This window comes from Bubalus kerabau, chromosome 1 (assembly GCF_029407905.1).
Source record: "Bubalus kerabau isolate K-KA32 ecotype Philippines breed swamp buffalo chromosome 1, PCC_UOA_SB_1v2, whole genome shotgun sequence".
NCBI classification, from domain to species: Eukaryota; Metazoa; Chordata; class Mammalia; order Artiodactyla; family Bovidae; genus Bubalus; species Bubalus kerabau.
In genome coordinates, this window is record NC_073624.1 from 33103897 (window position 1) to 33130413 (window position 26517).

Sequence of the window (26517 nt, forward strand, 5' to 3'; positions counted from 1 at the left end):
TTGAAAGTTGATAAGAGGGTAGACTTTAAAAGTTCTCATCACAAGAAAATAATGTGTAACCATATTTGGTGATGGATGTCAACTAGACTGATGGTGGTCATCTTTATCAATATCTACACAAATCAAATCATTACATTGTGAAAACCTGAAACCAATTTAATGTTATATGCTGATGATAGTTCAATAAAAATACTATTATTATCACTATCTTACAGATGAAGAAACTGAGGCTTTCTGACCTTGGGTAAATCATTTCACCTTCTTCTGCCTCAGTTTATACCAAATACAAACCAAGTCAACGGTGGAGCCAAGATATTAACCCAATTATTCAACATTCCATATGTTTGCTTAGTACCTCTTATGTGCCAGACACTCTTTGAAGTTTTGGGGATGCCTCAGTAAATCAGACTGACAAAATCCTCTGTCCTCATGGAATTTACTTGCTAATTTTAGGGGATGATAGTGTGTACCAAAAATGTACTCTTAGTCACTATGCTATAACACTTTCCCCAATCACAGGGATTTGTAAAAATCTCTCATCTTCCTTTCACAGCACTTTGAGGAAAATGAGAAATCAGGACAGAATTAGGAGGAAAAATAAGTTGCTGTTTTCTAAGTACCATCTACATGCACTTTATATATATTCTATTGTTAATCCTCATAAAACTCCATCAAGCAGGTATTGTTACACTATTAACTGACATAAACCAAGGAATAAAAAACAGGCTGATATAAAAATTTCATTCTGAATAAATAAGAATGACAAGGATTTCTTTGCCTTCTCATAACAAGCCACGTCTGTCAAAATAAAGGACAGCAGCTATAAAAGAAAATGAGCTGATTTGTCCAAGATCACACAGTTAATAACGGTCATTCTAAGACTGGGACTGAGGTTTATCAGACTCCGAAGCCCGGGCAATTTTGCCATATCATGTCCAAACAGAAATCTTTTTTTTCTTACTTCTACTGTAGTTTATTTTGTGTAGAACCCTGCCAAATCAGTTTGTCTTAGAACTGGACAAACAAGTCAGGCAAAAGAATAATGGGGCAAAAACTGTGTTCAGGATATAAAGATCTTGTTTGCTGTTGAAGATAACAATCTTTACCCAGTATCACATTTTTTCTTGCTTTATTTTGTTTTACAAGGTTTCAACTGAAAGTCTGAAAAATCTAATACACTTATCAAAATTTTTCAATGCTGAAAGATTGATCGAGGCATATCTTTATTCCCCTTCCCAAATCCACTTGAGATTCTCATACTGATCTTTTTTTTACCAAAGTAGAGTTGTGGGCTTCCCTCGTGGACAGTGGTAAAGAATCCACCTACCAGTGCTGGAAACAGGTTCAGGAAAATACCCTGGAAAAGGAAATGGCAACCCACTCCAGTATTCTTGCCTGGAGAATTCCATGGACAAAAGAGCCTGGCAGGCCATAGTCCATGGAGTTGCAAAAGAATCAGACATGAATGAGCAATTAAAACAATAATAGTTGGTGTACAATGTCATGTTAATTTCAGGTATAGAGCAAGTGATTCCGTTATACATAAATATATGTGTGTATATATATATATGTGTGTGTATATATATATATATATATGTATTCTTTTTCAGATTGTTTTTTTTTACAAAATATTGAGTATAGCTCCCTGGGCTATACAGTAGGTTCTTGTTGGTTACCAATTTTACATGTAGTAGTGTGAATATGTCGGAGAAGGCAATGGCACCCCACTCCAGTACTCTTGCCTGGAAAATCCCACGGATGGAGGAGCCTGGTAGGCTGCAATCCATGGGGTCGCTAAGAGTTGGGCATGACTAAGCGACTTCACTTTCACTTTTCACTTTCATGCATTGGAGAAGGAAATGGCAACCCACTCCAGTATTCTTGCCTGGAGAATCCCAGGGACAGAGGAGCCTAGTGGGCTGCCCTCTATGGAGTCGCACAGAGTTGGACACGACTGAAGCGACTTAGCAGCAGCAGCAGCAGTGTGTATATGTAAATCCCAACCTCCTAACATATTGCCTTTTCTATTGAGACTTTCATTTCTTTGTTCTGTATACATTTAAGAAAATTTTCTTTTATGGCTCAATGAAAATTCTACAAAGTGAATAAGCCCACTTCCAGTAGCCAGTCCATGAAGGTCCTTCCCATGGAACTTCAGGCTACATTTCACACCCCTCACTCGCTCACCTCCACACCTCGGCCCATACAGTTTGCTCACCTTGCAATATCCTCCCCTCACCCTGTTGGAGTTTACACCCAGGTTTTACTCAAATGCCACAATCTCCAAGGAACCTCTTTTTAAGTTACATAGACTTTTATCTGTATTACTCTTCTGATATCAGTTGATTGAAACATTCATTAAACACATGTCTATTAAGCTTGCATTGGTATTTGATACTCTTTTAGTGGCTAGAGTTTAGAGAATATCTTGAAGAAGTTTACAGATTTACCCTCTATTTTTGGTTATGCATGCATAGGCATTATTTTCTCATCTAGCCTGTAATATAGGACAAGGATGTGTGAGTTACCTTGGCAATACCCACAATCTTTGAATCCCAACTTTGCACATAACAGGCACTCAATCAGTTTTGGCTGAATCAATATATTCTATGAATAAAGCACAAGAAAATGAATGAGTGAACTTCAATGTAAAGTTCTGATATCACACAGTGATGAAGCTGATAGAGTATAACATCTTATAGTCTCTTTGTAAACTAAGAATAATAATTGTAGGGTTATACTAAAGATTAGGAAAGAAATACACGAAGTGTGGGGCATGTCTCTGGTGTTCAGTCAGTGGTAACTATTCCGGCCATGATAACTCTACACAAACAAAAAATGATATAATATTACATGGGTACTTTTGTTATTAATAACAAACCAGACCAGAGGATTGAAAAAGAGAGAGAAATGGGGGGAGCATAAAGGTGGCTAGCAAAAGTGAGCACAAAACAGTGTGGGAAAATGTTCAAAGAAACAAAAAGAGAACTAGGATAATGACAATAATCTGTCCAAATCCTAAACAGGATTTGTATCACGGGATACCTTTCCTGCTCCAATAACCAATGATGCAAAGGCATTTGTCCCACACCATGGCATCTAGAATTACAAAAACTTTGACAGGACTACACGAGATGCAGGTTCTGAAAATACCCCTCCTTCTTCCCTGTGGGAACATTCCTTGTTATTTAGAACAACAGTTATGCTCAGTAAGAAGTGTCACACAAATCCTATAAAGGAAATCTCAGACAGTGCAGAAACAGCACATCTGGTAGAGGTTGCCTGACTTGTAAGTGGATTAGAAGAGTGAGAGCAAATTCTGAAATGTCTAAAGGAATAGAATTTCAACAACTGGCAATGTTACCTCCTACCTAACAAATCATATATTGATGAATTCAATACTTTTAAAATTGAAATCATGGATAGGCATTATAAGAAGGAAAATTAATTTTATCAAAAACATTGTAGACAAATTTTTAAAAATCTTTCTTAAGCAACAAAAATTTACTGTATAGTACAGGGAACTGTATTCAGCATCTTATAATGACCTATAACGGAAAATTATCTAAAAAAACTACCAAAATATATATTTTCCATACACCTAAAACTAATGCAGTATTGTAAATCAATCACACTTCAATTTAAAAAGCTATCATGACCCTTTTTTTTAAAGCTGTATCTTTATTTTTTGGCCGTGCTTAGAGGCTTGTGGGATTGTATTTCCCCAATCGTATTTAACCCAGGCCCTCTGCAGAGAAAGCACAGAGTCCTAACAACTGGATCACCAAGGAATTCCTGTAACTGTCTTAATTAAAATTTGGAGATTTTTACATTAAAAAAAATCTCTTCTTCATCTTCAAGGGTATAATGCCCTGATTATCGTATAAATGTGTGAATATGGGGCAGAGGGAATAGTGTCAGCTTACATGAAGGCTAGGAAGCTGTGGTCCCAATTATAACTGTGATAATAGTAGATTCTGTGTGTGTGTGTGTGTGTGTGTGTGTGTGTTAATCTCTCAGTCGTGTCCGACTCTGTGACTGTAGCCCGCCAGGCTCCTCTGTCCATGGAATTCTCCAGGCAAGAATACTGGAGTGGGTTGCCATTCCCATTTCCAGGGGATCTTCCCACCCAGGGATCAAACCTGGGTGTCCCGGCAGATTCTTTACCATCTGAGCCACCAGAGAAGCCAAAAAAAAGTAGATTCTGACTTGTGATAATTCAGTGTCTTTATTGAACACATACCTCCACTTTTGAAATATGAATTATCTGAATAACAAGCAGGTTTCAAGAACTCATGTCCCAAATTAATCTCCCAAACTTCCTGCAACTTGAAATTCATTCTTTTGCATTTTAAAAACTTTTTAGTTCAAGAGTCTCTTATTAAAAGACAAATCCCTGTTGACAGGGAAATCTTTATCACTATTACTAATACCCTAGTTGAAGTCACATAACAGGAGCTGAGAGCAAAGGCCGAGAAATATGGAATGCGCTCCTGCAAACACAAAAAAATGATTAGGGAAGAAAGGAGGAGAGCTATAAGGAAAAGAAAAAGAAGGAGCAAGGAGGAAAAAGGCATAAAGGAGCCTTGATTACCAATTAAAATATCTGTGTTCGGGCTTTGGGGCCTACATACATTTGCAAACATTTCCCTGCAAACAGCTATGCCTGAACAATATTGAAAGTACCAGTTTTACTCTGGTTATGAAAATCCTAAATGTTAACCTGGGCCAACAAGGTAGAAAAGGCTAGCAGGACAAGAGAAAAGAACAAGACAATGGAAATCATTTGTTTCTCTGAACCTTCTTGAGACTTCCTCTGACAGGATTGCATCCTTAGGAACTCTCCGCTTCCAGAATCCCTCCTGCAGAAAGGACACTGGAAAATAAAAGAGGCTATGAAACAGAACCAAACCCTTTGAGTCCCAGGACAACTGGAGTTTTACTTGAAAGTTTCTGGAGCTTTATTTGAATTTAAGTTTAGGATTAATAACTGTCTGTACCAGGACAGATTGTCTAAATGTGTTCAAAAGTTATAATATTAAAAGTACAATTAAGCATTTAAAAAATTCCCAGTTGTGCTTTTGAAGAGTAAAATATCAACAAGATGCTGAAAACTACTATGGTAAGACTACCTGTATAGTGGGAAGGGCAGGGTTTTTAAAATCAGGCTGACTGACCTTTGCTAAAATCCTAGTTCCTTTTCAAAACATTATATATATTTCTTAACTTCTTTTAGCCTCAATTGCCTCATTTATATATGAAAATACATATACATGCATGTGTATATATATGTGTGTGTATGTGTGTGTCTTCTTGGCAGAGATATGAAGATAGATGATTCATGAAAAAGGCTCAGAATGTAATTACACCTGTCTCAGCCACATTTAACAAATATTACCTGTGATTATTATTCATTAAATTCTAGGATATGGCATTAACCAAAGCATGAGATATTAAAAAAAAAACAACTATACAACTTCGCTACTGCTACATGTGGCCCCATTTTGATTCTAAGACTTCTGAGTAAAAAGAAGAAAGAAATAAACCCATGTCAAGGCTTTAGGAGCGTCTAATAGCTACAACTGGGAAAATCTGCAAGTGTAGGATTAATTTTCTAGAGTGTATTCAAATATAGAAAAGACCCTTCTGTACTTAATCATTGTAAACACCATAATAGAACAATCTGATGCACAGAGGAGCCTGGTGGGCTACAGTCCATGGGGTCACCAAAGAGTTGGACACAATTTAGCGACTAAACGACAATGTATGCTTAAATGTGGCTGTCTTAAGACATGATGTGCCAAGGCTGTTTAAAATCTTTTAAATCTTATGTGTCTCTAGTACATGTTGTTCTTTTGTTATTTTTGAGTTTTTTAGGAGCTAAATCACCTAAAATGGATAAAGCACTGCTTTACCACCAGGAATGAGCTTGGGCTATGACCAGTAATCTGAGGCAAATTGTCTTCCCATCTGTAATACAGGAAGGCAATAGGATATAATATTTACCTCTCTGAAAATAGTTATAATCATTAGAGTTAATTTTATTATATGTTTCTATCCAGAAATTTGCCCCAGAAAAGCTTACATCTTAGTGTCACCTATACACTTTTCTTTCTAGCCTTTCCTAGGACTATATATTCAAAACTTAATTTACCCTTAAAATTATCCACAAATGTGAACATAATTTCCAGATACATTGAGACATTACTAGGCTAAGGTCCAATTTAGCAACTGATCAGAGTCCCTACCAGAAAACAGAAACTTCAAACAGAGTTTACCCTCTGCCCTCTTCCTTTCACATATAAACAACTTATTCTGCCACATAAATAAACAAAAGATAAAATAGTAGATTCAAAGATAGGTTCACTACTTGTGTATGTTTCTGACATTTCTAAATTTATTTATTCTGAATGAATATCTGAATTCACATCGGTAGTTCAACCAACTAGCCTCATCTAGCATGGGTTTTAACAAGATTTACAGCATAAAGAACAGGAGCTTAGAAACCACCAATGACATAAGCTTGCTGGTAAACACAGAGACAAAAGGAAGAAAGTGGATAGAAAAAGAAACCAGAGCTTTTTCAAAATGAAGTGCCTTGTATGGACTTTTCACAAATTGTTGTATTTCATATGCTGTTGGGCTTCCCTGATAGTTCAGTTAGTAATGAATCTGCCTGCAATGTGGGAAACCTGGGTTTGATCCCTGAGTTGGGAAGATCCCCTGGAGAAGGGAAAGGCTACCCACTCCAGTATTCTGGCTTGGTGAACTCCATGGACTATATAGTACATCGAGTCACAAAGAGTTGGACATGACTGAGCAACTTTCACTTTTCCCATTTTAGAATACAAATAAAAATTATACCATCTCACTAAAATCATTATATTATATTCTCATAAAAGTAGAGGAAATGACAGATTGTTGCTATCAAAAAGTTTCTAATTTGTGAAACCAAGATGTTGGTGAACCAAGCCAATGCAGAATTCAGTCTACGTTTTTTCATACTTGTCCTAATTGTCATTTACATCGTATATTTGGAATACTGAAGCAGCTGCTGTCAGCATTTGAGTTAATTCTAACACTGAAATCCAAGTGACCTGAATTTCTCTGAAGAGTCAGAAACTGCCAAGAAAACATTTTAATAAGTCTTGTTAGGCTTCCTAGATCGACTAAATAGGAGATATGCAAATCTCTTGCTGGGTCCTAAAAAGATTAGACTTCCACCTGGCATGTAACAAAATGATTGATGTAAAGTGCCAGTCTGAGAGCCTGACATGTTTCAGCTGCCTCTATTGCTAACAAAGTAACTGAAAAGTGAAGTTGTCAACCTTGATTTTCATCTTGTCCACATCCTGCCTCTAAGTATCTAGGAGACAAGAGATGCGGGTTTGATCCCTGGGTCCGGAAGATCCTCTGGAGAAGGAAATGGCAACCCATTTCAGTATTCTTACCTGGACCCCATGGACAGAGGAGGGTTCTGTGGGCTCGCAAAGAGTCTGACACAACTGAAGCAACTTGGCATGAGCAAGACATTTTCTACTTTCTATCCTCATTTCAAATACAGGACATGTAATTGTGTTTATTTATTGACTTATGAGAAGTAAATGGCTATTTTGAAGATTTAAAATTCTATACTCATTCCTGAAATCATCATAAACAGGTTGCTTCTGTTTTCTATCAGCTTCTTCCGGCCTCTCCCCATCCCCACACACCCCTCTCTTCCTCCCCAGAAGAACAAGCCTGCCTTTGTCTCCTGCAAAGTTGAAACTTGAAACTTGTAGGAGTTGGTGTTGGGGTGGGGGGGTGGTGGGTAGGGGCGGGTTGGTTAATGAAGCAGGAAATGTCATCCTTGCCTCCTTTGGCCAGGATTGATTTGAAATTGATGGCTCTCTGGTGGCCACTTTCAGAGGTCTTGGGCAATCCCACCCCTCATTCACCGTCTCTCACCTGCAGTGTCCTGGCGGGGTAAATGCACTTCCGCTAATTGATCAGGCACACTTTCTCCTTCAGATTTCGAGGAGCAGCATACACGTTTAGTCTCTTTCTACTGGGATCTCAGCATTGCTCCATATAATCCAGTCCAGATGTAAGACAGCCCCAGACTAGCTCTGGTTGACCCACGATTGACTGGGACGTCGCTCCTTTCTGAACGTAGCCCTCTCTTCTTTCCACCTCCTGGCAGGTGGATCCTCACACAACCTTTTAAACTTCTTCAGCAGGAGTTGGACACCAGTCCCTGTGTCATCCAAATTGCAGAGGACAGATAAACTACTCACAGCGAACTTCTTAAAGTCATGCCTGCTTGACAGGGCTTGAGTTTGAGAGAAAGACCGCCCCCACCATGCCCTGAAATCAAAAAGGATGGTAGGAAACTGCCATGGAGATACTAAAACCTTTGGTAACATTAGTCTGATTAGAACAGCACGTTCTGAGCCAAAAAACAAGCACACAGGTCACTGGTGCAAAACTGAGTTCATTACAACATCCAGTAAAACAGAAGATGTATATATGATAAATACATTAATAATAGTTCATCAGGAAAAAATAGAGCTTATTTAATGAATGATAGTGATACCATAATTGAATTGCTATCTGAAAAGAAAATAGACTGCTGCTGCTGCTGCTCCTAAGTCACTTCAGTTGTGTCCGACTCTGTGCGACCCCACAGACGGCAGCCCATAGACTGCTAGCCCTGTCTAAATATCATGTTTAAAATAAAAAGAGCAAAGGATGAAAGACTTCAATGTAAAAACATATATATAAATTTTTTTTTCAGTAGAAAAGTGCTAGAATTGGAAAAAAATTCTTCAAAAAGACCGAAGAAACTTTAAGAAACCATAATGGGAAAAGTTCTCAAAGTTGAATTCATCATAATACAAAGTAAACAAAGGCAAAAAAAATTACCATAAATAATGTTTGAAAACAGAGATGGAAGAAATGTTTAAAATATATATAAGAAGCAGGAGGTTATATCGCTAATGTGAAAAAAAAGAGCTTCTACAGATTGATTAAAAAATACAAGCATGGATATGGACTGAGGTTCATAAAAGAAGAAATGCAAATAAACAAAAAATGTATTAAAAGCAGTTTATAAAAGATGCTAAGTCTCACTAATAGACAAGGAAACACAATTCAAAACAACACAATACTCTCACTTTTTCATATAATAAGTTAACAAAATTTTAAAGAATTATAATATTCAACATAATGGGGTATAGAAACAGTAGGGTTGTGAATTACAGCACACATTGTTCTGTAATTTCAGTTTTGGAAATCTGTTCTATAGAAATAGACATATTTCAAAGAAAAAAAATAGGCCAAGAATGACTGAGACACATGTGCTGACCTAGAGGAATACCCGGAGTACAGTTTAAATGAATACAGTAGTAAGTCAAGTCATGTATCTAATGATGATCCTATTCCTGTGAATAAAAGTAGGGGAACACATGTATATAAATTCATGCAATTGTATTTGTTCTACATATTTTTGCATATAAAAAGATATTCACCAACTTGACTTTGTCTTTTTATACTTTTTTTGTGCTATTTGGCTTTAAAAAACTAACTTTCTCATTTTTGAATTTTGAAAGAAAATTCCAACAAAGTGTGCATGTGTGTGTGTACATCTGTGTAGTACACTGTAGTACAGACCACTAATACTCTAGGATTTCAGGGGAGGGAGACAGGTATACAGAAAACATATGGCTTGATCGAAACTTGAAGGATGAACTTGGAGGAACTGGATAAACAAAAGGGGGCTTTTCAGATGATAGAAAAAAGCAGGAAGGAAATATTATCTGGATCATTTAGACTCACTTCAAATATTCTAAACCACTAGTAACTATGTATTTGAAAAAAATCAATATAGTTCATGATTAAAAATCAACATCTGTATTTCCAGATTTGTCTGTGAACACGCAACAGTGCTACTATTACATGATCCTGCATTAAATAGAACTGGTGTCACTGTCAGGAAATTAAAGACAAATTAGAAAACCCAAGGAGTCTTATATTTCTCAGTGTTAAATCTACCCTTTATTTTTTGCAACCAGAAGTGATAAACTGCATCCCACAACAGCCCAAATAAATGAATTTCCTTTACCTTAGCATCCACCATCACCTTCATTCATTGCTGCCTCTATACTGTAAGATAATCAGACTTTTTAAAATTATATAATGAGTAACCAATATGAATTAACATCTGAATACATGTAAGCTGGAGCTTCTTGCTCTCCAGAGAATCAGAGCTGGAAATAAATCTCTGTTTACCTAAGTTTTAATCCTTTGGTAAAATTTCTTTTGCTCTGAAGGCTGCATGAAACAGATGAGAGAAAAGATTAGTCAACTGGAACCAGAGGCTCCTCCTTTCTGTTTTGTTTTGTTTTGTCTGAACAGTTAACCCTTACCTGGCCAGAGCTGACTACGACATCGTGTTCAGAGACTATAGAAAAACTCAGTTAAAATGTTCATATTACTTAACTAGCTGAACCTCTTTTCTGAGTTTTTTCTTCTGTGCCTGAAGAAGTTTTTTGTAAATCAAAGAATTACTTACTGATTTACTCATTCAGTAGGACTTCCCTGATAGCTCAGTTGGTAAAGAATCTGCCTGCAATGCAGGAGACCCCAGTTTGATTCCTGGGTTGGGAAGTTCCCCTGGAGAAGGGATAGGCTACCCACTCCAGTATTCTTGGGCTTCCTTGTGGCTCAGCTGGTAAAGAATCCACCTTCAATGCTGGAGGCCTGGGTTCGATCCCTGGGTTGGGAAGATCCCCTGGAGAAGGGAAAGGCTACCCACTCCAGTATTCTGTCCTGGACAATTCCATGGACTGTCCATGGGGTTGCAAAGAGTCAGACTTAACTGAGAAACTTTTGCTTTCACTTACTCATTCAGTAAAGTAAGACGCTAATATGCCAAGCATGAATTCAATTTCTTGTGTGACTGGAAAATGTAAGAAAAGATAATATCACAAACAGAAATAAACTTGAAGAACAGAGTTGTTTTAGGCAGGAACATTCATTTCTACTGGGTGCCACCACTATTTGGGTGGTGTTTTGAACTATTTGAACAGTTGACTGAGGTGAGAAAACCACTATTTACCAATTATTCTCATGATAACTTTCTACCTGGGCTTCCCAGGTGGCTCAGTGGTAAAGAATCCGCCTGCCAACTCAGGAGATGCAAGGGGCGAGTTCAATCCCTGAGTTAGGAAGATCCCCCGGAGAAAGAAATGGCAATCCACTCCAGTATTCTTGCGTAGAGAATCCTATGGACAGAGGAGCCTGGAGGGCTACAGTCCATGAGGTCATAAGAATCGGACACAACTGAGCAACTGAGCACACACACAACTTGCTTGCAGAATTGGATGAGTGAAATATTAGGGACAGTGTCAGGTGCTAAGGTGGTCTTATCCAAATGGAATTTGAGATGAAGTTTGAAGCATATTTGGACTGATATGTTAAAACAGGGAAACATAATACAAATGTATTGTGATGCTTAAAAGTGCCAGCTGGACCCAGCTCCAGCACTGATGAGTTGTGATCTTGAGCAAGTTCATTAGCCTCAGTTTTTTATCTATGCTATGGGATAATTATAGCACTAATCAGAAAGAATTGCTGAGATTATAGTTCTTTCTTTCAACAAACACTTGTTGAGTGCCTATTCTATGCCAAGGGCTTCCCTGGAGGCTCAGCAGTAAAGAATCGGCCTGCAATGCAGGAGACGAGAGTTCAATTCCTGGGTCGGGAACCTCCCCTAGAGGAGGGCATAGCAACCCACTCCAGTATTTTGCCTGGAAAATCCCATGGACAGAGGAGCTAGGGGGGGTACCGTCCATGGTGTTGCAAAGAGTCAGACAAAACTGAAGTGACTTAGCACACATTCTACGCCAAACGCTATTCTAGGTACTAAGGATATAATAATAAGCAAAGTAGTTTAAATTTCTACTTCGTTAATTCTGGCTAAAGGAAGGATGAAAATAAGAGAGTCAACATAGTAAGATTAAGAGGGACTCTTGGAACTTCTCTGGTTGTCTAGTGGTTAAGAATCCACCTTCTAATGCAAAGGATGTGGATTCGATCCCTGGTTGGGGAACTAAGATCCCACATACTGTGGGGAGCCCCTGTGCCAAAAGGAAGATCCCACATGTCACAACTAAGACGCAACGCAGCCAAAAAATATAATAAATGCATTTTTTAGAAAAACTCCACTGAAGGTGAGTTCACAATCCAAAACCGTTTGAAAAAAAACAAGCAGTTCACTGTGAGATTTTTTTTTTAAGACAAAAAAAAAAAAATTTATTCCTTGTAATGAGAACACTTAGGATTTACTCTCAACAACTTTCGTGTAACATCCAGTGTTAATCAGATGAGTCATGTTTAACCTTACCTCCCTAGAACTTATTTATCTTATAACTGGAAGTTTATACCTCGAACCACCTTCATCCAATTCCCCCTCCCCCCGACTCTGAACCATTTTGAGTTGATCGGTAACTCCTGTCAGCTCTGATTGTGCTCTTTAAAGCCACAAAACGACTCCAGTCTCTCTTGCAGCAGCTCTTTAAATATTGAAGAGAGCCATCTTGTCCTGTCGTCCCGTTTTCTCTCATTGTATTAAAACTTTGTACTTCCTTCAGCCCTGCCACAGCAGTGTGTCCGGTCTCTTGGACGTCTGGAGAGAAGCTTCGGTGGGTCAGTGATCACCCCGAGGCTGACCAGAAGGAGCGAGAGTTCCAGGAGTGCTGTGGTCAGAGCCTGGTGAGCCAGGGCTCCATCTCCTCAGGTCAGGAGGTTATAAATCAACATAGGTTCAGCAAACCTTTCTCACAAACCATCAGGTTCTCCGCCTCCTTTCTGGAACTCAGAGACACTCTGAACAGAAACAAACAGCTTTACTGAGATTTGGGGTGACAACTCAACTCTCAAACTGTTGAGCGGAATTGAAGTAAATCCTGTGCGATGACCGCCTCAGGCTGTATCCTCTGCTAAAGGCTCAGGAAGAAGGCAGAGGTAAGTAAGCTCTTACAACTGAGTCAGACAACCTGACCCTGAATATAGGAGCATGGCTTTACTTTCTTTCAAAGCCTGATAACTGGCCTTACTACCTTCAAAAACCTAATGACTTACCATTTTGAAAATAGCAGTCCAACTCTCCTTACTCTTGCCTTCCCCCAAGATTTTATTCTCCTGCTTTTTGTTTTGTTTTACCTCTAAACCCAACTTTTTTCCCCACCTACAACCTTGCATTTCCCAATTGCTTTTTGGCAGCACAAAGAGCAGATGATAGAAGAAATCCACAGATGGGTTAAGTACCTCCAAAAGGATCAAATATCTGAATGTTGAAAGATCTTGAGTTCAATAAGAGGGACTCTTTTCCTTTCACTAGACCTATTTAATAAATACATTTTAAAAGGTAGAAGATGTGTATATGTGTGTGTGTGAATACTCAACAACCAAATCAATTGCAACATTTTTTTTTCTACCCAAATACCATTTAGTAATTCTCAGATATTTCTTGTACTGCTCCTCAACCTCAGAAGGTGATATTTCTGCCACTGTTTCCAACCTGTTTAAGTAGTTTGAGGAAAGACGAACACAAAAATATCTGCCCACCTGCAGCTCTATGGACAAAAATCTGAGAACTGCTTTGAAAGTGAGAGGGGGTGGAGCAGGAAGTGCTCTGATCCTTCTGGTCACCTCCATTTCCAGAGTGTAAATGGAAATTCCAGCCTTTCCTTTCTCTTAAGAAGCCCCAAGTGGCAGGGTTGTTTCCTATTGTCTGATAATGATAGTTAATATTTATCGACTATTCCTTCTGTGCTAGGAGCCATTCCCAGAATAGAAGTGTATTAACTCATTTAGTTCTCTCAACAAATTCATCAGGTCGCTGGGACACATAGGCAAGCTTTAATGTCATCAAGATCAGATGGCTGGGAAACTGAAGAGGAGGGATTTAAAGCTGACTTCTGGCTGCTGAGTTCCAGCACCTCAGCTTCAGAATCACACACTGCACTAACTTTCAAGAGCTGACATTAAGTCAGTAAACAGGTGGGAAAGAGCATTACAATAATTTTGCAGAGATTTGTATATTCTGTTTCCTTCTTACGATGCAATATGTATACACTCTTAGAGTGTTCAAAGCCTTGGAGAACCATACTTCTGAAAACATATGAGTTTTTACATTTTAACTTTTATCCTATGAAAACATAATCCCATTGCCATTATTTACCAGTATCCCAAGACACTCTGCCTGAACCATCCCCTTCTCCAAACCCTTAGCCCATCTCCTATTTCTCCATCTTCTGGCAGGATCATCCAGAGGTTTTATGAAACAATTTAACAAGATAATTTCTACAAGGCATAAATGTCATTGTGCATGAATGCTCAATCATGTCTGACTCTCTGCAGCCCCATGAATTGTAACCCACCTGACTCCTCTATCCATGGGATTTCCCAGGCAACAATACTGGAGTGGGTTTCCATTCCCTCCTCCAGGGGATCTTTCCCACCCAGGGATCTAACCCCCATCTCCTGCATTTCCTGCATTGGGAGGCAGATTCCTTACCACAGAGCCACCTGGGAAGCCCTTTAAAAATAAATGTCATGAAGAGAAGCAAACAGTGTGGTATATATTTGGTGGGATTATCTGGGAAAGCCCTTGAGGAGATAATACTTGAGCTTAAATTCAGAGGTTTGGGGCACAATAAAGGACAGAAATGGTATGGACCTAACAAAAGCAGAAGATAATAAGAAGAGGTGGCAAGAATACAAAGAACTATACAAAAAAGATCTTCATGACCTAGATAATCATGATGGTATGATCACTCGCCTCGAGCCAGACATCCTGGAAAGAGAAGTCAAGTGAGTTTTAGGAAGCATCACTACAAAAAAAGCTAGTGGAGGTGATGGAATTCCAGTTGAGCTATTTCAAATCCTAAAAGATGATGCTGTGAAAGTGCTGCACTCAATATGTCAGCAAATTTGGAAAACTCAGCAGTGGCCACAGGACTGGAAAAGGTCAGTTTTGATTCCAATCCCAAAGAAAGGCAACACCAAAGAATGTTCAAACTACCACATGATTGCAGTCATTGCACACACTAGCAAAGTAATCCTCAAAATTCTCTAAGCCAGGCATCAACAGTATGTGAACTATGAACTTCCAGATGTTCAAGCTGGTTTTAGAAAAGGCAGAAGAACCAGAGATCAAATTACAAACATCCATTGGATCATAGAAAAAGCAAGAGAGTTCCAGAAAAACATCTACTTCTGTTTAATTGATTACACCAAAGCCGTTGACGGTGTGGATCACAATAAACTGTGGAAAATTCTTCAAGAGACAGGAATACCAAAAGACCTTACCTGCCTCCTGAGGAATCTGTATGCAGGTCAAAAAGCAACAGTTAGAACTGTACATGGAACAACAGACTGGTTCCAAACTAGAAAAGTAATATGTCAAGCCTGTATATTGCTACCCTGCTTATTTAACTTATATGCAGAATACATCATGTGAAATGCCAGGCTGGATGAAGCACAAGCTGGAATAAAGATTGCCAGGAGAAATGTCAATAACCTCAGATATGCAGGTGACACCACTCTTTTGGCAGAAAGTGAAGAGAAATTAAAGAGCCTCTTGATGAAAGTGAAAGAGGAGAATGAAAAAGTTAACTCAACACTCAGAAAGCTAAGATCATGGCATCTTGTTCCATCACTCCATGGCAAATAGATGGAGAAACAATGGAAACAGTAACAGACCTTATTTTCTTGGGCTCCAAAATCACTGCAGATGGCAACTGCAGCCTTGAAATTTAAAGACTCTTGCTCCTTGGAAGAAAAGCTATGACCAACCTAGATGCAAATTAAAAAGCAGAGACATTACTTTGCCAACAAAGGTCCATCTAGTCAAAGCTGTGGTTTTTCCAGTAGTCATGTATGAATGTGAGAGTTGAACTATAAAGAAAGCTGAGCGCCGAAGAATTGATGCTTTTGAACTGTGGTGTTGGAGAAGACTCTTGAGAGTCCCTTGGACTGCAAGGAGATCCAACCAGTCCATCCTAAAGGAAATCAGTCCTGAGTATTCATTGGAAGGACTGATGCTGAAGCTGAAACTACAATACTTTGGCCACCTGATGTGAAGAACTGACTTATTGGAAAAGACCCTGATGCTAGGGAAGATTGAAGGCAGGAGGTAGAAGGGGACAACAGAGGACTACGTGGTTGGATGCCATCACTGACTCAATGAACTTAAGTTTGAGCAAGCTCTGGGAGTTGGTGATGGACAGGGAAGTCTGGCATGCTGCAGTGCATGGGGTCTAAAAGAGTCAGACACACATGAGCGACGAAGCAAACTGACTGAAGTGACTTACACTGCCATGAGAGTGACTCATGTGATTCAGGGGCTCTCTCTCTGAGCCTGCTCATGTGTCTATTTACCCATAGTTAATAGATACCCATGCTACTGCTAAGTCACTTCAGTTGTGTCCGACTCTGTGCAACCCCATAGACGGCAGCCCACCAGGCTTCCCCGACCCTGGGATTCTCCAGGCAAGAACACTGGAGTGGGTTGCCATTTCCTTCTCCAATGTATGAAAGTGAAAAGTGAAACTGAAGTCACTCAGTTGTGTCAGACTCTTCGTGACCCCATGGACTGCAGCCTACCAGGCTCCTCCGTCCATGGGATTTTCCAGGCAAGAGTACTGGAGTGGGGTGCCATTATAGTTTCCTCTTAATAAATTACTTGCTTCACTACTTCCCTTCCTTGTGGAAATTCTTTTCTGCAAAGTCAAAGGGCCAGGGCCCTTGTCACTGACTACTGGTCTGAGGTTAGGATCTGGTGCTCTCACCACCAGGACCCAGACTCAATCTCTGAGTGGGAACCCAAGCCCAGCTCTAAGTCATTGCAGGCCAAGGCCATGGGAGATCATATCCATGTGTGGCTGGCATCCTTGGCTTTGCCAATAATTCTGAGATCAAAGTTGTGTCTTTGAGCTGTATGGTACAGAAGCTTCCCTCAGAATCTGTACATGCATCTTATGTCTCTTTAAATATCAAACACACTGTAAGTGTTCTTCTCATGCCATTGCACAAGTTCTTTCCTCACTGTGAGCTATGATGAGTCAGACATGGTCCCTCACAATTGTTTTCTGTGCTCTGTTTTGTTTTTTTTTTTAATGTGGAAAACTATCCTATTAGGGGAAAGGGTTTCTTTTTCTTAATGTGGGAAAAAATTTTTATTTTAGGGACCTCAGAAACAGAGAATTAGATTAATCACACTCATTGTTTCACAATTTGTTCTCATCATTGTCCACACATGGTATTTTCTTATTCATCAGATCATTTCAGATCAGTTGCTCAATCGTGTCCGACTCTTTGAGACCCCATGAATCACAGCACGCCAGGCCTCTCTGTCCATCACCTACTCCCGGAGTTCACTCAGACATGTCCATCGAGTCAGTGATGTTATCCAGCCATCTCATCCTCTGTCGTCCCCTTCTCCTCCTGCCCCCAATCCCTCCCAGCATCAGAGTCTTTGCCAGTGAGTCAACTCTTCCCATGAGGTGGCCAAAGTACTGGAGTTTCAGCTTTAGCATCATTCCTTCCAAAGAAATCCCAGGGCTGATCTCCTTCAGAATGGACTCGTTGGATCTCCTTGCAGTCCAAGGGACTCTCAAGAGTCTTCTCCAACACCACAGTTCAAAAGCATCAATTCTTCGGTGCTCAGCCTTCTTCACAGTCCAACTCTCACATCCATACGTGACCACGGGAAAAACCATAGCCTTGACTAGACGGACCTTTGTTGGCAAAGTAATGTCTCTGCTTTTGAATATGCTATCTAGGTTGCTCATAACTTTCCTTCCAAGGAGTAAGCGTCTTTTAATTTCATGGCTGCAATCACCATCTGCAGTGATTTTGGAGCCCAGAAAAATAAAGTCTGACACTGTTTCCACTGTTTCCCCATCTATTTCCCATGAAGTGGTGGGACCAGATGCCATGATCTTCATTTTCTGAATGTTGAGCTTTAAGCCAACTTTTTCACTCTTCTCTTTCACTTTCATGAAGAGGCTTTTTAGTTCCTCTTCACTTTCTGCCATAAGGGTGGCGTCATCTGCATATCTGAGGTGATTGAGATTTCTCCCAGCAATCTTGATTCCAGCTTGTGTTTCTTCCAGTCCAGCGTTTCTCATGATGTACTCTGCATATAAGTTAAATAAACAGGGTGACAATATACAGCCTTGACGAACTCCTTTTCCTATTTGGAACCAGTCCGTTGTTCCTCGTCCAGTTCTAACTGTTGCTTCCTGACCTGCATACAAATTTCTCAAGAGGCAGATCAGGTGGTCTGGTATTCCCATCTCTTTCAGAATTTTCCACAGTTTATTGTGATCCACACAGTCAAAGGCTTTGGCATAGTCAATAAAGCAGAAATAGATGCTTTTCTGGAACTCTCTTGCTTTTTCCATGATCCAGCAGATGTTGGCAATTTGATCTCTGGTTCCTCTGCCTTTTCTAAAACCAGCTTGAACATCAGGAAGTTCACGGTTCACATATTGCTGAAGCCTGGCTTGGAGAATTTTGAGCATTACTTTACTAGTGTGTGAGATGAGTGCAATTGTGCAGTAGTTTGAGCATTCTTTGGCATTGCCTTTCTTTGGGATTGGAATGAAAACGGACCTTTTCCAGTCCTGTGGCCACTGCTGAGTTTTCCAAATTTGCTGACATATTGAGTGCAGCACTTTCACAGCATCATCTTTTAGGATTTGAAATAGCTCAACTGGAATTCCATCACCTCCACTAGTTTGTTCATAGTGATGCTTTCTAAGGCCCACTTGACTTCACATTCCAGGATATCTGGCTCTAAGTCAGTGATCACACCATCGTGATTATCTGGGTCATGAAGATCTTTTTTGTACAGTTCTTCTGTGTATTCTTGCCATCTCTTCTTAATATCTTCTGCTTCGGATAGGTCCATACCATTTCTGTCCTTTATTGTGCCCATCTTTGCATGAAATGTTCCTTTGGTATCTCTGATTTTCTTGAAGAGATCCCTAGTCTTTCCCATTCTGTTGTTTTCCTCTATTTCTTTGCATTGATCACTGAAGAAGGCTTTCTTATCTCTTCTTGCTATTCTTTGGAACTCTGCATTCAGATGCTTATATCTTTCCTTTTCTCCTTTGCTTTTCGCTTCTCTTCTTTTCACACCTATTTGTAAGGCCTCCCCAGATAGCCATTTTGCTTTTTTGCATGTCTTTTCCATGGGGATGGTCTTGATCCCTGTCTCCTGTACAATGTCATGAACCTCATTCCATAGTTCATCAGGCACTCTATCTATCAGATCTAGTCCCTTAAATCTATTTCTCACTTCCACTATATAATCATAAGGGATTTTATTTAGGTCATACCTGAATGGTCTAGTGGTTTTCCCTACTTTCTTCAATTTAAGTCTGAATTTGGCAATAAGGAGTTTATGGTCTGAGCCACAGTCAGCTCCTGGTCTTGTTTTTGCTTATTCATAAGATCTAAAATAAACTACATCTAAACATGTGGTTTTCCCCCACCAACCTACTTCCTGTTTTATCCAACCCAAGGTAACCACCCACTTGAGTCTTGTTTTCATTGTGAATCTTTTATCATTCTGTTGCTTTCATTTTTGTATAATTTTGCATGTATGTATAATTCTGAAGAGTGTGTGCCTGCATGTACCCATGTAGGTGTTTAATTGTTCTAAACTATAAAGAGCTTCATGCTGTATGTAATTTGAGAGGACTCAAGGTTTTCACTTATTGCTATGATACATCAATTTTATTGCATACCATATGATCCAAGTTAATTTGTGTGTGTGTGTGTGCGCACACATGCGCATGCATGCATATGCTCAGTCATGGCCAATTCTTGCAACGGCATGAACTATAGGCCACCAGGCTCTTCTGTCCATGGAATTTTTCAGGCAAGAATACTGGAGTGGGTTGCCATTTCCTATTCCAGGGAATCTTCCCAATCCAGGTAGGGCAGAAATTTTTGTCTGTTTTATTCACCGATGTATCCAAGTAACTGGAATAATGTCTAACATGAAGGAGGTGTTCAGTAAATATTTGTTGAATGAATAAGTGTAACAAAAACTTTCAAATGACATTAGAATGGCCATACTGATTTGCATTTGCATAACCTAAAAAAGGCAGAGGAACCAGAGATCAAATTGCCAACATCCTCTGGATCATCCAAAAAGCAAGAGAGTTCCAGAAAAACATCTATTTCTGCTTTATTGACTATGCCAAGGCCTTTGACTGTGTGGATCACAATAACTGTGGAAAATTCTTCAAGAGATGGGAATACCAGACCACCTGACCTGCCTCTTGAGAAATCTGTATGCAGGTCAGGAAGCAACAGTTAGAACTGGACATGGAACAACAGAATGGTTCCAAATAGGAAAAGGAGTACGTCAAGGCTGTATATTGTCACCCTGTTTATTTAACTTATATGCAGAGTACATCATGAGAAACGCTGGACTGGAAGAAGCACAAGCTGGAATCAAGATTGCTGGGAGAAATATCAACAACCTCAGATATGCAGATACCACCCTTATGGCAGAAAGGGAAGAGGAACTAAAAAGTCTCTTGATAAAAGTGAAAGAGAAGAGTGAAAAAGTTGGCTTAAAGCTCAACATTCAGAAAACGAAGATGATGGCATCCAGTCCCATCACTTCATGGGAAATAGATGGGGAAACAGTGTCAGACTTTATTTTTCTGGGCTCCAAAATCACTGCAGATGGTGATTGCAGCCATTAAATTAAAAGATGTTTATTCCTTGGAAGGAAAGTTATGGCCAACCTAGATAGCATATTCAAAAGCAGAGACATTACTTTGCCAACAAAGGTCCATCTAGTCAAGGCTATGGTATTTCCAGTGGTCATGTATGGATGTGAGAGTTGGACTGTGAAGAAAGCTGAGCGCCGAAGAATTGATGCTTTTGAACTGTGGTGTTGGAGAAGACTCTTGAGAGTCCCTTGGACTGCAAGGAGATCCAACCAGTCAATCCTAAAGGAGATCAGTCCTGGGTGTTCATTGGAAGGACTGATGCTGAAGCTGAAACTCCAATCCTTGGCCACCTCATGGGAAGAGTTGACTCATTGGAAAAGACCCTGATGCTGGGAGGGATTGGGGGCAGGAGGAGAAGGGGACGACAGAAATGAGATGGCCAGATGGCATCACTAACTCAATGGACATGTATCTGAGTGAACTCCAGGAGTTGGTGATGGATAGGGAGGCCTGGTGTGCTGCAATTCATGGGGTCGCAAAGAGTCGGACATGACCGAGCAACTGAACTGAACTGAACCTATATGTACTTCTCTTAATTCATTTTATTATATTTTTCATTATAAAAGTAAACATGTTTTTTAGAGTACATTTGGGTAATTTTGATTAATACAAACTTCTGAAACTGAAGAAATATATTCAGATTCAGAAATTGACCACATTAAATCATTAAATCGAATCCATGATAATGGGAAGAATACAAAGCCACCACTTGGAAACCAGTTATATTTATATAGCTACCCCAATCAGATCTAGGCATAGAGATAAGCAGATAAACATCTAAAAATCGATATACAGGTATTAGGCTTCCTGTATAGGTGGTTTAGTGGTAAAGAATCTGCCAGCAATGAAGGAGTCAGAGGAGACTCAGGTTTGATCCCTGGGTTGGGAAGATGCCCTGGAAGGGCATGGCAACCCAGTCCAGTATTCTTGCCTGGAGAATCCCATGGACAGAGAAGTCTGGCAGGCTACAGTCCATAGGGTCGCAAAAAGTCAGAACAACTGAAGCAACTTAGCACTCATACAGATATTAGTTATAAGTTAATCTGTTCAGTGGCCTACTTCCTGTTCACTGTTAACCAGCCTCAGTGTGAATAGGATAGCAAATCATAATCTATGTCTGATAAAATATGTCACGCCCTCTCACAAAGTAAATTTATCAAAAAGATTTATTTAGACTCGATTTGCAGGAGTGATTACCAGTGTGGTCAGGAATGGCATATGGAAATCAGGCTGTCAGCAAGGCCCCCAAATTATAAATTACATCATGCCTACAGCAAAATTTTGGGGATAAATCACAGTGAGAAATGTCACAATAAATCAGTGCACTCCTTTGAACTAAAAGTCACTTATTTGATTTTGCAAATGTGAGACTCTGCACTTCCAATACAGTGGGTGTGTGAGTTTGATCCTTGGTTAGGGAACTAAGATCCCACATGCCTTGTGGCAAAAAAAAAAAAAAAAAAAAAAACCCACAAGATAGGATGTAACAGGAGTGAATCAAGTGTTTCTCCCCTAATGTACTTAAATAACAGAGAGCTAGGTTTAGGATTATATTCGGCAATAAGCACGAAAAACCAACAGTGACTTAAACATATAAAGACTTGTTTGTCTCAAGAAACAAGAGAGCTGAAAGTATGCAAGCCAGAGTTTAAAAAGTGGCTCAATAAAGCTTTTAGTGAAAGATATTTCCATCTGTTCCTTCCATATCATTAGCAAATATATCTTCATCTTCATACTTTTGATTTCATGGTTACAAAATGGCTTCTCTACCCCTAATCTCATAATCAGAGTCTGGAGTTTCCCAGATGGCTCAGTAGTAAAGAACTCGCCTGCAGTTCGGGGGACACAGGTGCAATACCTGGTTTGGGAAGATCCCCTAGAGGAGGAAATGGCAACCCGCTCCAGTATTAATGCCTGGAAAATCCCATGGATAGAGGAACCCAGCGGGCTACAGTCCACGGGGTCCCAAAGAGTTGGACATGACTGAGCACACGTGCACATCTTCCTGATGAAAAGCTTTTCCCTCCGTGAGTACCTTTCAAGACACAATGAGAACATTTTTTGGTGTTATACCAAAAAACAAAGTTGTTTTTTTTTTTTTTAATGTGGGTCATTTTTAAAGTCTTTGTTAAATCCGTTACAACATTGTTTCTGTTGTTTTTATGTTTTGGTCTTTTGGCTCCAAAGCATGTAGGATCTTAGCTCCTCAACCAGAATGGAACCTGCATCCCCTGCATTGGAAGGTGAAGTCTCAACCACTGCACTAGGAGGGAAGTCCCATAAAAATGTTTTACTCAGCTGTTCTTTCAACTGTCATCCACAAAAGAGACCTGGTCTGAACCAAAGTAAAAATTGGCTAACTTTCTTCTCCCAAGTCTAGACATGAGAATTTCTTTTTTACTTTTAGCTTGATGCCTTGGATAAGAACATTCAATGTGAATCAGTGCAGTTACAACATATGAATTTTATTAAAGATCATTTCGACAGCTAAAATTCTAAAGTTTCATAAAAACCTTCAAATAAGTTCACGACTAGAGAAATTTACTGAAACTTCATATAAATCTGCCTTCATTTAACGAATGGATAATGCAGTATTTGGAGTATTATTTAAATAACAAAGGTTTGTTTTTCTTTTCAAAACAGATAAAATTAAGAGATACAAACTTATTTCTAATTTCAGTATTTAATATTTACTGAAGTAAATTAGTCATTCACCTGAGAGCATAATTTAATATGTTTCTCTCATTTGGAGGGTAAAATATACTTTGCTTTCTTTATACCTTCATTTATTTTATGGGAAATACTAGTGATTTCAATAAACAAGTATAAATACAAAGCATTGTTTGTTTCTAGTCCCTTAATATAATAATTGGCTATGGAATGTATGTCATTATTTTTGAAAAAACAATCAGAATTTCTCTTATCTTCAATGTAGCTGATGTTAAAATGTTGCATTGCATGCTAAAATGGAAAACAATTAAGTAATAATTCCTTCAAGTGCTGTCCAGTAATTTTATATGTGAAAAGCATAGAAATTAAATAAATTATATGGAACTTAAGTAGAAACATTTTATTTAAAAATAGCATGAAAGCTATAAGGTTGAGTCCTAATAACATTTGTTATTTAGAGTACATGCAAAATATATGCAAATTGTGTTATAATACCATTTCACATTCTGAAAGACATCTTTTAGAAGTTTCAATCATGACTCAAAAAGTTTAAAAGACTAAAGAGAATTCCCAATTTTCTATAGTAGAAAAAAAGATATGGATAATAAGAAGGAATTTATATTTGACTCTGGAATTGCCTTGTGTGCTTATAATTTAAGAGTGTTTTCTAGCGATAAGGATTGAAATTGAAACTGAACCATGAGCTCCATCATATAGCCTGAGAAGAGCTTGGGAATTTTATAAACCAATTACAGAGAGTTGGAAATCAAAAGAGAAAGGCTACCTATTTTAGTAAAGAGCCTGACCTCACTTTCAATGTTGGGCTGTAGACAGCTATCGACAGCCATGCCTTACCTTTTCCCTTTCTGCCCTACAGAGAGGCAAGCTAGGGAAGTTGGGTGTGCACATCTTTGGCAATCGGAAGAATTTTTTATATGTTTTTTTTTTTTAATTGGATTTTTTTTTTAAATGTTATTTTGGTGTTTAGCAGTCCGATGGTTAAGGCTCTATAGCACTTCCACTGCAGAGGGCGATGTTCTACTCCTGGTCAGGGAACAAGATTCACAGCCAAAAAAAAAAGTCAGTTTCACTTGTTTATCTATGACATCAGTAATGTCTTTGCCGAATTGCATAGTAGTTTTTGAACACTGAAATAATATTTCTTCCTATCTTTGTGCTATTCACAATGTGCCACAAATGATCACTCAGAAACAATATTACTAAAATTTTCATTTAATGCATTATTAATACTTTTTCCACCACTTTCTTAAGTCCAAGCAATACAATAAAACAATGCCTGATTTACATCATTTGCCATTTTACAGGGTGTAGATCAACATGATATCACTGAACAAGTCATTGGGAAAAAGTGTGCAGTAGTACAACGTTATATGATATCTTCACCATATAGATAAAATAGAAATAACCTCAAGAGTAGATAATGATAAAATATTGATAATTAGGAAATAATGAGCTTTGAGTATTCATTACCTTTCTTTTCACATAGTTCATTTAATTATACATTTATATAATTTAGTATTTAACAACGGTCATGTTAACAATCAGTTTACACAATTCCTGAATTTTTAACAAGCAGCTCTCACAGGACAATGACCCCAACACACCACTGATTCATAGCTGTTCCAGTGAGATAAGGTCTTTCCTACCCTTCTGTTTGCCAACCTTCCAATTTTAAAGCAGCTTAAACACCACCCACTAAGTGGGAGAAGAGCTGGGTCAAGAAATCAAAAATAAACCCACTTTGACTGCCTGCAGCTAAGTGAAGCTTTAATTGGATGAGAGTCTGGAGTTTTGATGGGGCTGCCCCTATGGCTCAGCGGTAAAGAATCCGCCTGCAATGCAGAAGACACAAGAGATACAGGTTCCATCCCTGGGTTGGGAAGATCCCCTGGAGGAGAAAATGGCAACTCACTTCAGTATTCTTGCCTGGAAAAGCCCATGGACAGAGGAACCCAGCAAGCTACAGCCCATAGGGTCCCAAACAGTCCGACACGACTGAGCACACACGCACTAGAGTTTTGATAATAAGCAGCACTGGACTTCTGGACATTCAAGAATGATCAGAAAAGCTCTGAGGCCAGACAAGGATTTAATCTGAAGGATGAGAAAATATGTTCACAGGAAAAGTGGTGGGAAGACTTTTTCCTTTGCATGTTCTCTTGAAAGTTCAGCTTGTTCAATAAAACAAAAACAAGAGATTCTGAAAGAAAGATGAATCTGGTTTACACTCACCCTGGACTTGAGGACACTGGGGGAACCTCAAGAAGATATCCAAGAGCTTTTACAGATTTCATGTTTGACAATTCAGAGTAATAATATGATAAAAAGACATTTGAGAGTTAAAATATTTAAACTCAATGAAGTTAAGAATGTCAATAAAACTTTTGGTCAGAGATATAGACTGTTCAACCTCCCAAGAGCAGAGAACTTAACCAGTGATCCTACTGTGGTACCTACAGTGCTAGAAAGTTTAATAAGTTATCTCAACTATACTTTAAAACAACTCTGCAAAGTAGATCTTATGCCATACTTTGCCAACAAGTAAACTAAGGCTCAGATTCAAAAGTAACTCACTTAAGATCCCATAGCTAAGGAAATGCTAGATCCATATTTGATCTCAGGTCCTCTGATTCAAAAGCTGCTCATCATTACCTATGGCATGAAATTTCCTTGTTCTTTCCCAACATTCAGTCAGCTCAATAAATTTATCTAAAGCTCAGTCATGTCCGACTCTTTGTGACCCCATAGACTGCAGTCCACCAGACTCCTCTGTCCATGGAATTCTCCAGGCAAGAATACTGGAGTGGGTAGCCATTTTCTTCTCTAGGGGGTATTCCCCACCCAGGGATTGAACCCAGGTCTCCTGCACTGTAGGCAGATTCCTTATCCTTTGAACCACCAGGGAATCCTCTTATTTTAGACTTTTTTTTTTTTAATTAGTGTGGTGAAGAATGAGTAGCTAGGTTTTCACTTCAGTTCAATTCAGTTCAGTTGCTCAGTCGTGTCCAACTCTTTGTGACCC